The sequence below is a fragment of the Lonchura striata genome, chromosome 2 (assembly GCF_046129695.1).
Source record: "Lonchura striata isolate bLonStr1 chromosome 2, bLonStr1.mat, whole genome shotgun sequence".
Lineage (NCBI taxonomy): Eukaryota > Metazoa > Chordata > Aves > Passeriformes > Estrildidae > Lonchura > Lonchura striata.
Window position 1 is genome coordinate 13,211,594 of NC_134604.1, and position 12,185 is coordinate 13,223,778.

The following is a 12,185-nucleotide window of genomic DNA, read 5'->3' on the forward strand; positions in this document are numbered from 1 at the left end:
AATATAATCTCAGCAGCCCTACACTAACAGCAGGTGGTACAGTCACTGCCATTTTAGCTGCTTTTAGAAGGGTTAACATGGAGATTAACTATTAGTCAGTAAATGCTGGAGGAATAAAAAACACAACAGGTCAATGAGAAATGTCGTTCAGAAGAGCGATTCAACAACATATTTTTAGAGAATTACCCAAATGGATGGAAAAGAACTCCAAAGGATACGACTGAAGGACAGTGACTGCCAGGTAGGAACACACTAATGGAATAGGAAAAGCCTCTTGTATCAGCATGATTCAGAATTCCCACTCTGCCTTACCTAGGCCTGAGACAACTAGATTGATTCCAAACCCACCCCAGAACCTGGTCTGATAACAGAGTTCTACCTGTGGGCTCCAGCCCTGTGCCCTCTGAAATGACAGCTTCTCTGGGGAGATGGAGGCTGGCCAGACTGTAGGAACATTTCCATCTTGCTCAGGCAAATAGGGTGGAGACATCCAAGAGACATTCTGTCCCCACAGTATTGGAGTTGCAGGGTTTAGGAGCCTGTTGGCTCAGGGAGATAAATCCTCTCCGAGTTGGAGCTGGCTGGAATACAGTGAGTATGAACATTCTGTAGCAGGCTTGTCTCCACACACTTAGCCAGGGTGAGGACAGCTTGTGTCTGTTTTCACTGGGTGTGTTAAATATATATATAATATACTCACTTGTAAAAGATGTGTACTAAATCTAAAATGAAAATTTTGAATGCCTCCTGTGTATTAGATTCACACCTTATCACATGGATAGAAATTCTGCTCTATTAGCAAAAATAGAATACCATATTTAAATGTCTGTCAGCAGTGGGAAATAAATTGCAGGCAATTTTTACCAAATCTAACATCTGATGTTATGAAGCCAATCCAAAAGCCAGATAAGTAGCTTACTGGAGGACCACAGTATTAAGGTCAGACAAGCTGAGGATTTTAATATATCCAAAGATTTAAATAAAGGCAGTAAATGTGTGCTTTCATAGTGCCTGGATGTGCCTAAAAATAATACTGTTTTCAATTTCTGAGCTGGAAGCATGGGATCTACCATTATTAGAAGTGCTCATCTTTCCTCTCCCTTTCTGGTAGAAACTTATTTAAGGGACATGATTGTTTCAGCACAGAAATTGTAACAAATCATCGTGTCCTGGATCTTTAAGGATCTGTGTGCAGAAAAGTAATTGCTGATGAGCTGCTGATATGGGGTGAAAATCCTCAATACCTCAGTGAGAGACTCTGCAATGTTCTGCTGTGAGCCAAAGAAAATAACTTTAAATTTAACTGAAACGAGAACTGAATCAAGCTGAATGGAATTACTTTCAGAGGCATGTTCTCTTGGTAAAAGGAGCTTGAGGAAACACAAAAAACAAAAAGCAATTGTGTAAATGGAGAAGAGGAAAAAAAAACCCAATAAACCAGTAGCAGAGCGAATTTAATCTCATATTAACAGATGTAAAAAAAAATACATTAAAATGCCTTTAACAGTTAATCTACAGTAACTAACAGGTAATTATTGATATTTGCATATTCACTGTCAAATGTCAATAGGTTTTCAGTATACTGTTTAGATAATATAAAATAATTACAAAACTGGATAAAAAATCCTGAAATCTAAAATAAAACCAAGATGTAATATAAGTGGATAGACAATAACTGAAATATTTTTTGAAAGAAAAAATGCAGATGAGAATTTCCATTGTGGAGTCTGAGATGGTAAAAAGCATTTCTTGTATGTGACAGCCACGTTAAGTCTGGAGCAGCATCCCAAGTGCCTTCTAATTCACTGAGATACATCCCAAGTTTTGGAACAACCATTATCTTTTCTTTCCTTGAACCTCAGCTTAGCTTTGGAAGCAAAGGTCCATTGATTATCTGATCAAACATTTTAAGTGTAACCTGTCACAAGCTGTTACTATTTTATTTCTATCTGTAGCTCTATTGTCCAGCAGCAGCCTAAGAGAATAATAATGCCATGCAATTACACTGACAGCTCATGTGTGTGTTAGATGGAAGTAAAGCAACTTAAATAGAATTTCTCATTATCTAAAATAACATTTAGAAGCAAAAAATACAAAACCATCTTACTAGATGGGTCTTCTCAAAAGGGTTAAGTGGTCATGATTTAGCTTATTCCAGTAAACAAAAGCTCAGTTTAAAAAATATACAATGAAATCTACAGTCTTGGCACATATGTGTTATTTATTTTTCTTCATGCAGGAAGTGTTTCCTCTCCTGACATTCTTCAGATTTTTCTAGGGGTTTTTTTGGTTCGTTGATTGTTTTTTGGGTGTTTTTTTTTTTTTTTTTGGTTTTTTGGTGGGTTTTTTTTTGTTTTATTTTGCCTAAAACAAAGCAGGTGTCATTTGTATCTTCCCCATCCTGAATGAAATTATCGTTAGTCTCAGTGCAAGTCTCATTTTTTCTTTTTTAATACCATGGTTGTGCTGCTTATTAGCACAGAGGAGAAAACTTGTCTGCATTGAACTGTTTTCAGAAAATGAGTCAAACTTGATCAGATTTACATGATAGGGGTGTAGAAAATTAGTATTTATATTAATTGTAAATAATAAAATCAGTGCAGACAAGACTTAAAATCTGCCTCATTAATAGGAAGAAGAAACTCCAGTGACTTGTAAATCAATTCATAGCATGTGATTCTCAGAATAGCACCCTGAAATCCTTTTTACCTCAGTTACAGAGACAGTAAGTTGTGTCAGCCACTACAACAGCAGAAAAGAAACAGTGGCACTGTTTATCCTGGAATCAAACAGTTGTGGGTTTGCATGCTGTTTGAGCAATTGAGTGGTGAGCAGAGTTTAAAAATGTTATTATATTATTAAAAATACATATGAATAATTCAATCTCTTAATTGTCAAAGGGTGCTAAGGAGAAGCAGAACAGTCATATTCCATTTCTGTTAATAGCATGATAGAAAGTTTTTGTACACAATTAATGCAATGCTTATCTGAAAATGAGAGATATGGTCTGAGAAGTAAAGAATTGTCTCTGTTGAGTTGAACCATGGGGAATTTCTGCAAGATTTACAATTGTGTTGGCTCATTGCTTAATCGGATGGCAGAAAGATGTTCTCAGTATGTATTCCTTTCTTTAATGAGAGAGGTGATTAACCCATGCCAAATGCTATCTTTAAAGACTTTTTTTCTCCAGCTACCTAGAAAAATTATATTTAATCCATCTACGGATGCACAGTGTGTTCTGCTGATGCAGTTGATAAAAGACATTTTTGATCATTTTTAATTTTTGAAGGGTAAATGTTTATCACAGTCACATCTTGTGAGAAAAGCAGAAGAGACGTGATGGACTCTGTACAGCTGAGCTCTTGGCAGGTCTAGTAGCAGCACTTTAAAATGCTCCTGTCTCCAGTTGTCTGCCCTGCCCCACTGCCAGATGTTATTTAATGGCGTTGTGAAAGCAGCAGCAGAAGGGAATTTGCTCTTTGCCAGCTCGTTTCTATCTGATTTTGTTCCTTTGTTCTGATTCTGTTATGGGAGTGGTAATTGCTAGTGCTGGGAATAGAATCCGAGGCTGTTCCTTAAACCACCATTACTAATTCCATCAAAGCACTTACTCCACAGCTCAGACTGCTGCAGAATAGCTCTGCTCTGCAATCCTCTGCTCTGCCTGGGGAACTCTCCTGACAGTTCTGATCCACTGCAAAAGTAGAAATGTCAACTTAAAAAGTCAGACTTGTATCTGCATTAGTCAGAGCTTTCTTAGCAACTGACTCACACATGCGGAATTTTCTCTCTGTGCAGATAAGCCAGGATTGTGAATGGGTATTTTTTTCTGACCTGTTGAAGGCTTCAGTTTCCTCTTATTAGCATAAAAACATTTCCTTATCATTTTCTTCCTCAGAGCCTTGATGCTGTCTGGTCACTGTTTTGAATTTTAAATGGCTGTTTCCCCATGTATGAGCATCTGTTGGGGTGGGCAGGGTGGTGGGGCACAGAAAGGGGAGGGCATGTTCCTTTTTTTGTGTTTTGCAGTGTACAGTTTCATACTGGAATTATTTTTGCACTCAGCTGGGAGGGTCACCTTAGAGCTGAGGCAAGTAGGAGCCTTGAAATCATGCAAGATGCTGTTCCTCTCAGTCAGGAGGCTGAGCACCACCTGAGGTGTTCTTGTTAAAATACCTGTGTCAGCCTCTGTTCACTAGTTCTTGGGGAAGTGTTTGAGAGACCTCATGGGTGCCAGTTCCTTCTGTCTGACAAGGATCCCTCCTGCGTGTTTTCCAGGTAAATTGGTTGCTCACCAGTCACAGTAAGAAATTGTTATAAATAAAGTATCAAGGCTTCATGTGAATGACACCTGCCTGATCTTTCATCCTGAATTAACTTCTGGAAAAGACTAGGAAAAGACAACATTTTTGACAGTGAAGGACAGAAAATGTTTGAAAAAAGTATTAGACCACTGCACCCACACTCTCTGTAACAGGCATCCTTAGTCATCAAGACACGTTTGTCTTTCAGGCATAGCTGTGGATTGATGCTTAACAAGCTTCTTTACTGAAGCTTTCGAGTGTTAATAATGAAAACTTTATGTCTCTTTTAAAGCTATTCTCCTTCAAAACTTAACTGCAGTGAGATCTGGACTTGCCGTGTTTCAGGAAATATCACCATTTTAATATTCTTCCCTTCAAAATGTAGCATTAAGTATCAAACTTGATCTGGAGGAGGGGAGAGAAATTGCCTGATGTAAATATATTACCTTTTAATAATAATTTTAAAGTGTTTGTTTCAGTTCAGCTTTATAGGTATGGAATGGAAACTTGTTCTGAAATTAATATCTCAATCTATTATCAGCACCGTGTTCAGCACAAAAACAAAACACAGTCCTATTCCAGCCACTATGGAGAAAGTTAATTCCACCTCAGCCAAAACCAGCACACCATTCTAGAATCATAATTATATTTTTTTTAATAGAAAGCAATTTTGAAAGAAATTTTTAAAATAAAAAGAAGAAAATGAGGCATTATTATATCAATTAATTAATGATTTTCTCAATAAGATGGTTTTGTCAGTGGGGGCTTTTTGCTAGTTTTGTATGAAACGCATCTGCCTGCTTACACAGATCACTGATAAAGCATCTTTCCTTTCATTAGCTCTATTCAAGAGCCTCCACTTGAAAACTGAATGTAATTTAGGGTTTGGTTTTATTGCCTCACATGCCCATAACAAGTGAGCTGCATTGGAACCACAGAAAGGCCCACTTCAGGAATCAGGTATTACATGTATGACATAAGACTGAATTTCAGGGAAATAGGAGTAAGGGATAAACCTTGGCACTAGAGAGCACACCACCAGCAGCTCCAACTGCTTCTGAGAATGACTCTTCCCCACCAGTATGACCTTACTGTGAGAACAGCATCCCATTCTGACGGGGGATCAGAGCCCTGGCTCCGAGCTGGGAGCTCCTTCCTGCTCCATCACAGATGTGCTCAGGGAATGCACCTGGGAGTGCCTGGCTGCAGAAAGTGAAAGGGCAGCACTGCAAAGTACTGTGCTGCTAAATAGCATTGCTTTGTGTTGTGGAAAGCTCTACCAGTAGGATAACTGCGTGTGTTGGTTTCTTTTTGTACCAGTTTCTGGTGGGATTTGTTCCCAGGAGAAGCAGAAAAGATGTCTCATGCTTTCTCTCTGGGGCATCTTGAGGTTTTTTTATGCATATTTTCAGAAAGTGAGCAGCCTCAATGGGGACAAAATAAACTGTAAACTGTACAGGTCCTTTACACATTTATTTTTTTCCTTGCCTATTAAAAATTGTGTACACCCATCTTGTAAAATAGGAGGGCAAAAAAACAAGATGTATCTTTGTTTTGATGCCCTGCTCTTTTACTGAACTCTTCTACCCCAACTCCTGAAGAAATGAATGATACAAAACATGTTGTGGCTTTGTGTAAAATAATCCACTTCTGTAGTGAGTTAGACTTTTAAAATCCAGCTTGGTTTGAGTGTTGAAGTTACCAAGGATGTGCATACTTTTACCCATTTATAGATGAAAGCGTGCTAAGCAGAAAGACAGATTTTCCCCATTCTTGCCAGCTACGTCCTTGCTTTATTACTCACATTATTCCTCGTCTGACTGTACTGCAGTTAAGGTGATGTAAGAAAAGTTTATTCCAAACATATTTCTCTGTTTTCTGTCTTTGCTCCTCGAGCCAGAGTTCATCATGGCAGGATGATGCCGGGCCACATCAGCACACAAGGCAGAGGCTCCTGACGACAGCTGTAAACGCTCTCCTATCATGTTATGTTTGAACCACTTCTTTTGAGAGGCTGTAGGGGAATTCAGCAAAGTTAATGCAACTCAGGTCAGCTTGTGCTATTTCCAAGGTTTTTAAGCCTGGATGAGCTTGGACTCATCCTCCAGATCGATGTGTCCTAAAGTGTATATCATTGCTTTTTCAAAAATGAGAGGATTTACTGTCCAAAAAATGTCAGCCTTGCTGCTGAAGGCTTTAAGAGGTGCAGTTCATCCATGTTTAACAAAATCTGCTGGCAATGATGATGTCAATTTGCAATGAGGTAAGTTAAGGGGTCTGTGTACAATCTATCAGTGCACTGCAGCTTCCTGAGAGGATGGTTTTCACACTGGTCAGTAACAAACTCAAATTGCTGAAAAGAAAATCCCTAACCCCACACCCTTATCAATGTAAATTTTCTCTTTCAGATTGTGACAGAATCTTCCCTTTTCTTCTAACAGTCAAGCAGCCTACATCTGTGTTTGTGTTTTCAAACATGGGAGAGAGCAGCAAAGGAAAAGATCAAATGGCAGTGATATGAAAATGTCCTTATTCATTTTATGTGCTTTGTAACAATTTTGAAGATATTCCAGCAGTCATATTTCCTTTCCTTCTTTTATCTACAACAATAAATGGGTATTTTTTTACGTCAAACTGATCAAGGCACAGTGGATCAGAGTTGTCCTTCAAGTTGTTATAGAAGCGATAAGGATTAATTTCTTATTTTAAAATGTGCAAATTACTCTCCTTGTCTGAGAGCAGTATGTCACCCAGCCATCCCCCCATTACCATGGTTTAACTTATGATAAAAAGGGCCTTGCATCTCACTGTACGGGCATGACATGAAGGAGACCTATTAGTAAAGATTTAATAGGTCTGGAATAGAGGGTAATAGAAATTGAATTGATGTAATTTATGTGGTACTGAAAACAATATGATCCGAGAATCTTCAAAGGTTTTCCTTTCCTCAGTGGCTAGAAATGATCAGATATTTTCAAGTCATGTTCCTGCAAGGGGTGTACTGTCAGTGTGGTTTTCTCAGACTTGTTCTGGGATTTTGTCAGTGTGCATCTAATCTGAAGTGCTGTAAGAAAAAACAGTTTTAGCTGTTTACAATTTCTAGTGAATTGTACCATATGATTGCACCATCATTTAACTCACATTTTCTTCTTCAAAATGCTCCCTCATTATTATGTTGTCCAGTTCCAATCTGTTTTAAAGAAAGTATGAGTATCAAATATCTATAAATTCATGGGTATTAGGAACACACAAAAAAAGTGATCTAAATATATTCTGCCACTGCAAGAAAGGCAGGTAGAATTTTTTTTTTTTCTTCTCCACTTGAAGAGGCAGAGACTGACCTGGCAGCTGAGAGAAGAGAGTGAGGCAGCCCTAGACACAGAGGGTAAGTCCCAGTTCTTTCTTACCCAGCAGAAAAAGATTGAGAAAAAAACTGAGAATTTTTATTAAATAAATAAATAAATAAAAATTAATTTTTATAAAATTAATATAAACAGGACAGTGAAAATTCTTGAGATTTCATGTTTTGAAAGCTCTTTGCTGAAGAATTGACTAAAAAACCTGAAACAGCTATTCTTTAAAAACTTGTGTGTTCAAGAAATTAAAATAAATTTTATCACTCCTAACAGTAGTTTTATAGTCAGGTTTTGTCTGTGACAAACCAAATAATGGCACAGAGTAGCAGATACAACTTTGTACTCTACAGTGGCTTTAACTTGCTTGTGTAAGGAGGTAACTTGGTGCTGCAATATTAAGTGTAAAGAAGTTCTGCACCAGGATGCTGAAATCTGTAATACACAAACATGAAAATGTTCTCTTTACTGGAGCTCTGCTGGAACCTTATTCATCTGCTGTTGAAGTGAATACAAACAAGTGCTCCCTGCAAGACATTGTTTATATGCAAGATAAAGAAGAGTTTAACATCTTGACTTTCATTCTGAAATTTTAAGCGATTTCACAACAGACTAGGAAAAAAGGATCCATTAAATATCCATGTTAATGATATAAACTCTCTGAAAGTAAAATAGATATTTTGACAATGTAAGGCTGAGCATTCTTATAAAAAAGAAGTACAGTTGAAAGATTGTGTAAGAAATGAGGATTTCACTGACTGCTAAAAATTCCTTGGGGGTAAAATAGAAAATCAGAACCACTGAACAGACTAAATCGCTATTTTATACTTAAAAATAATCAAAACCTACCTTAGTCATGTCACTAATATCACACTGCAGATTTTTGGAATTGAATACCAGGCTTCAGACATCGCTTTTTGATGTGCCCTACACCAGAAACAGGTAGCTTTTGTTGTTGCTATTATTATTATGATTATTATATTAGCATAAGAAGTGGAAACCTAAAAGCATTAAATGAATTATAGGAAACTTAACTTCTCAGCAGAGGTTATTATCTGTTTGAGGTTAAAATAACAAACCAAATCTGATAGTTTACTTTGGATCTGTGCTACATGTGGCTGTGATATTATGTTTTACAAGACAGATTTATATTTGATCATTGCATGAATGGGAGCCTTGTGATGAAGGAGGAGGATGAAGATAATGATAATGTTGGAGATTTACTAGGAAGAATTTTGAAAGCCTATAGGGCTCACCAGTTTAAAATCCAGTTTGGTTTTAAGTGATTATTTCAGAATACAGGTGCTGGAAGTTGAGTATTTTGGATGAGATTGGGATTACTGCGACCCTGACTGTGACCAATCCTACAGCATTTACAAGGCGCAGTTTTAGTTTAACAGAAAGCTTTTAGCATATTTTAGAATCTGTGAACATCTATTTTTGTCTGATTTTTTTTTTTTTTTTTAATATAAATCTGAGACTGTGATACAAAAGATGTTCAACTACCTAGGGAAAATTGAAGTGCCTGGCTCTCACTGCAGACAGATCCACTTCACTATTCCCCACCAGGACGTTCTTTAGGAAAAGAATTTCTGGCAGTAAGCCATACTTCAAATGGTGCTTGACATCAGGAATTGAATTTTGCATCCTAATCCTAAAACAAATGGACTCCTAGATGATAATTACTTGCCCCAGGCACTGAGGCAATGAGTTTCAAAGATAGAATGAAAATACAGGAGTCCCTGCCTTGTATGTACCCTGTTACACAAGGTATTCTCCCAAAATATTTGTCAAATAATAGTTTTTAGAAGTAATAGATATAACAGTAGCAGTGCATTGTTTTTGATTGATGAATCATTCTTGTTTATATGCAAGACTTAGGAATTACTTGCGAAGTTTCTGTATTAAGGCCTTTTTTTTTTCACAGGCAGTTTAACACAGCATGTCAGTCCTTTTGTCTTTTGAGGTAATGACTTGAATCTTATTCTGTAAGTGTCATCCAGAGAATAATTATCTTTGTGTAACTATTCAAAAACAGAGTTTGGTTGATTTCTTTTAGCTTGACAGCCATGTTTCTTTGGTTCAATAAATGTTATCAGGCATTCTTTGGCTGCTCCTATTGCATCAACTTTAATTAGTTTTTGATTGCTGTTAATTTCACAGCTTTTTCTCCTTAATAAATTGCATCAAAAATGCTTGAGTTTTTTGTTGCATCAAGTTTAATTAGTTTTGTGCTTTGCTTACTCTATTTTGCTTGCTCTTTTTAAAGAAACTCCCCCACAGCTTCACCCTCTGAATACATCTGAGTCACTGATTCTGATATTGATGATTAAAAGAGATTTTAGAACCTCTGATCATTGAACCTTTCTCCAGAGTGATGAGAACTCTCCTGTCTCACCAGGTTGTTATGGTTGGATGTGGTGTGCCACAGAAAGGTCACCAAAGGGCTTTGCACAGTGGTGCCATTTACAGTGACATTCTCACAGCAAACGAGCAAGCAGAACTCTTGGGTTCCTGATCTCAACAAATTCATGCTGTAAACTTCAAGTTGTTTATTCTAAACAACTCAGAAGGAAAGAAATGCCATCAAATAGAAATGTGCAAGTGAACTGCACGTTCACCAGCTTGTGCCAGTGATAGGCTTGTGCTATAATCCTTTAAATATAATGAGGTGCTTCTGGAAGGACATGTTTGGTGAGACTGATAGGATATTTCATGAAAACTATCAACTTCCACCCTAATGTTCTAGTCCTAAGGAATTTAAGTTCAAATGCATAGACTTGGAATTAGATTCTTGGCATTCTCTAGTTTTTTAACTTATCACTTTATGGCTAAAGTTAAGTTCTCACCAACTTTCATTTAGCACATTTTAAAGATTGTCTTTTTAATCTCACATCATCTGGAAGTCTCTGTATTCTTTGTTGCTCTCTTCATTTTTGCACAGTTTCACTGAAGATTTCTGTAGGATTCAAGATTTTAAGTACCAAGTGTCCAAATGGTTCTCGAAGAACATCAGGAGGTGAGATTTCAGTACTCTGCTTCTTTAGGCTGCTTCTTTCTGTAGAAGAAGGTGGGAATTTCAAAGAGAAAAGGAAATCATAACTGCAAAGAAAAATGGGGAATGAAGAAGGAACATAGATGGCTTCAAAAGAGATCAGAAGAATATCTAAAAGAACACTATCAAAAAGAAAAAAAAACTCAAATCACTTTGTGGTACTTTAGGTATCAGTAGCAGAATGACTTCTCAGTAAGACACAGTGCGGGCACAAACTAGCTGAGGGGAAACTGATAATTACAGAAAAATTCTTTTTATGCCTAAAGTACTGGGCTAGCAGTAATGAAATATGGTGTTGATTTATCTTTCAATCAAAGTTTTCTTATGTAGCTTTTAGTAAATAAGATGGACTATCATCCATCATCTTATTTACCATCCATCTACTTCCATCCAAGATGGATGGAAGTATTCATATCTCACCTTTTTTTTTTTGTTTTGTTTTAATGAAGGCAATAGTAATGTTTAGCCATATTTCTGCAGCATTTCTCTGGATCAAACATAAATAAGCATTAAAACAAAGCCTACTTTGATGATTTAAAATTCAATGCCATCTTCCATCTGAAAGTTTCCAAATTTGCATTTCTAATTTCACAGAGAACATCCTTGACCATCAGATAAAAGATTCTGAGGGCTTTGATCACTTTATAAAAAAAATTGTCTGTTTTTAGGAACAAGTGCTCTTTGCATCTGTCCCTTATGAAATTGTGGTCTACAGAAAATGAATGTTCAGGATTTTTTGGAAAGTTTTTTTGGGGAGGGGAGTTTGACAGAGCATAAGAAATTCTTGCCCCTCTGGAAGTTTAGGAGATAGGTGAGGGTTTTGTTTTGTCAAATAAGCACTTTTGCAAATATGGCCATCAATCTCTTACAGCTTCTGTCTGATGTCTGTGCTTTGGAGGATTGAAATGTCCCTTCTTTCTCTGCTTTGCCTCATACATATATATTATTATATTGTATGTACCTTTGAGGGCTGAGTATCTTCATCTTTGTTAGTGCACAGTGACCTAAATTAAAGATGTGGATTTAGGTGTAACAACAAGAGCAAGTCATAATTGTTGTTTCCCTAGCAGCTGCTTTTGAGACTGCTTTGTGCTATTCAAGTGCAAAGTGTGTAAATATATTGGATAACCCACAGCAAATGTGATAATATGGGTTATCTTCCATATGAAGGTTCTTTCAGAGTTTTTGTAGTTTCAGATAGGATAGATTATTTATTTCACATACAAGGCTTTACAAGTAAGCTTTTCTCCTTGTGAATTTATGAGTTTCCATCTCAGTCTTTCCTTTAGCAACATCACGTATAGAATTATCTCCAATGTTTAAATTGCTGACTTTGAACAATGGCAACAAGACCCAATATTTAAGGTATAGAACTGGAATTTTGGAAGTCATACTATTACCATAAAACTTAATTGTCATTTCTAGCATCCAGAGTCCAAGAACATTTTCTTGCAGAAGCCTAATTGGCTTCTG

The 12,185-nt window shown here is 36.9% G+C and overlaps 1 protein-coding gene across 4 annotated transcripts in view; it reads left to right on the forward strand.

Moving 5' to 3' along the window:
* The window catches only part of CADM2 (cell adhesion molecule 2), a 590,742-nt gene that overhangs the window by 427,494 nt on the left and 151,063 nt on the right, over positions 1 to 12,185 (forward strand). Inside the window, exon 1 of one of the 4 annotated variants that reach the window (XM_021541256.3) lies at positions 6,448 to 7,689. The exons of the other annotated variants lie outside the window; for them this stretch is intronic. The gene's annotated coding sequence lies outside the window, so the exon portion shown is untranslated. Of the gene's footprint in view, positions 1 to 6,447; positions 7,690 to 12,185 lie in introns of those variants that run through there. 4 annotated transcript variants of the gene reach the window in all.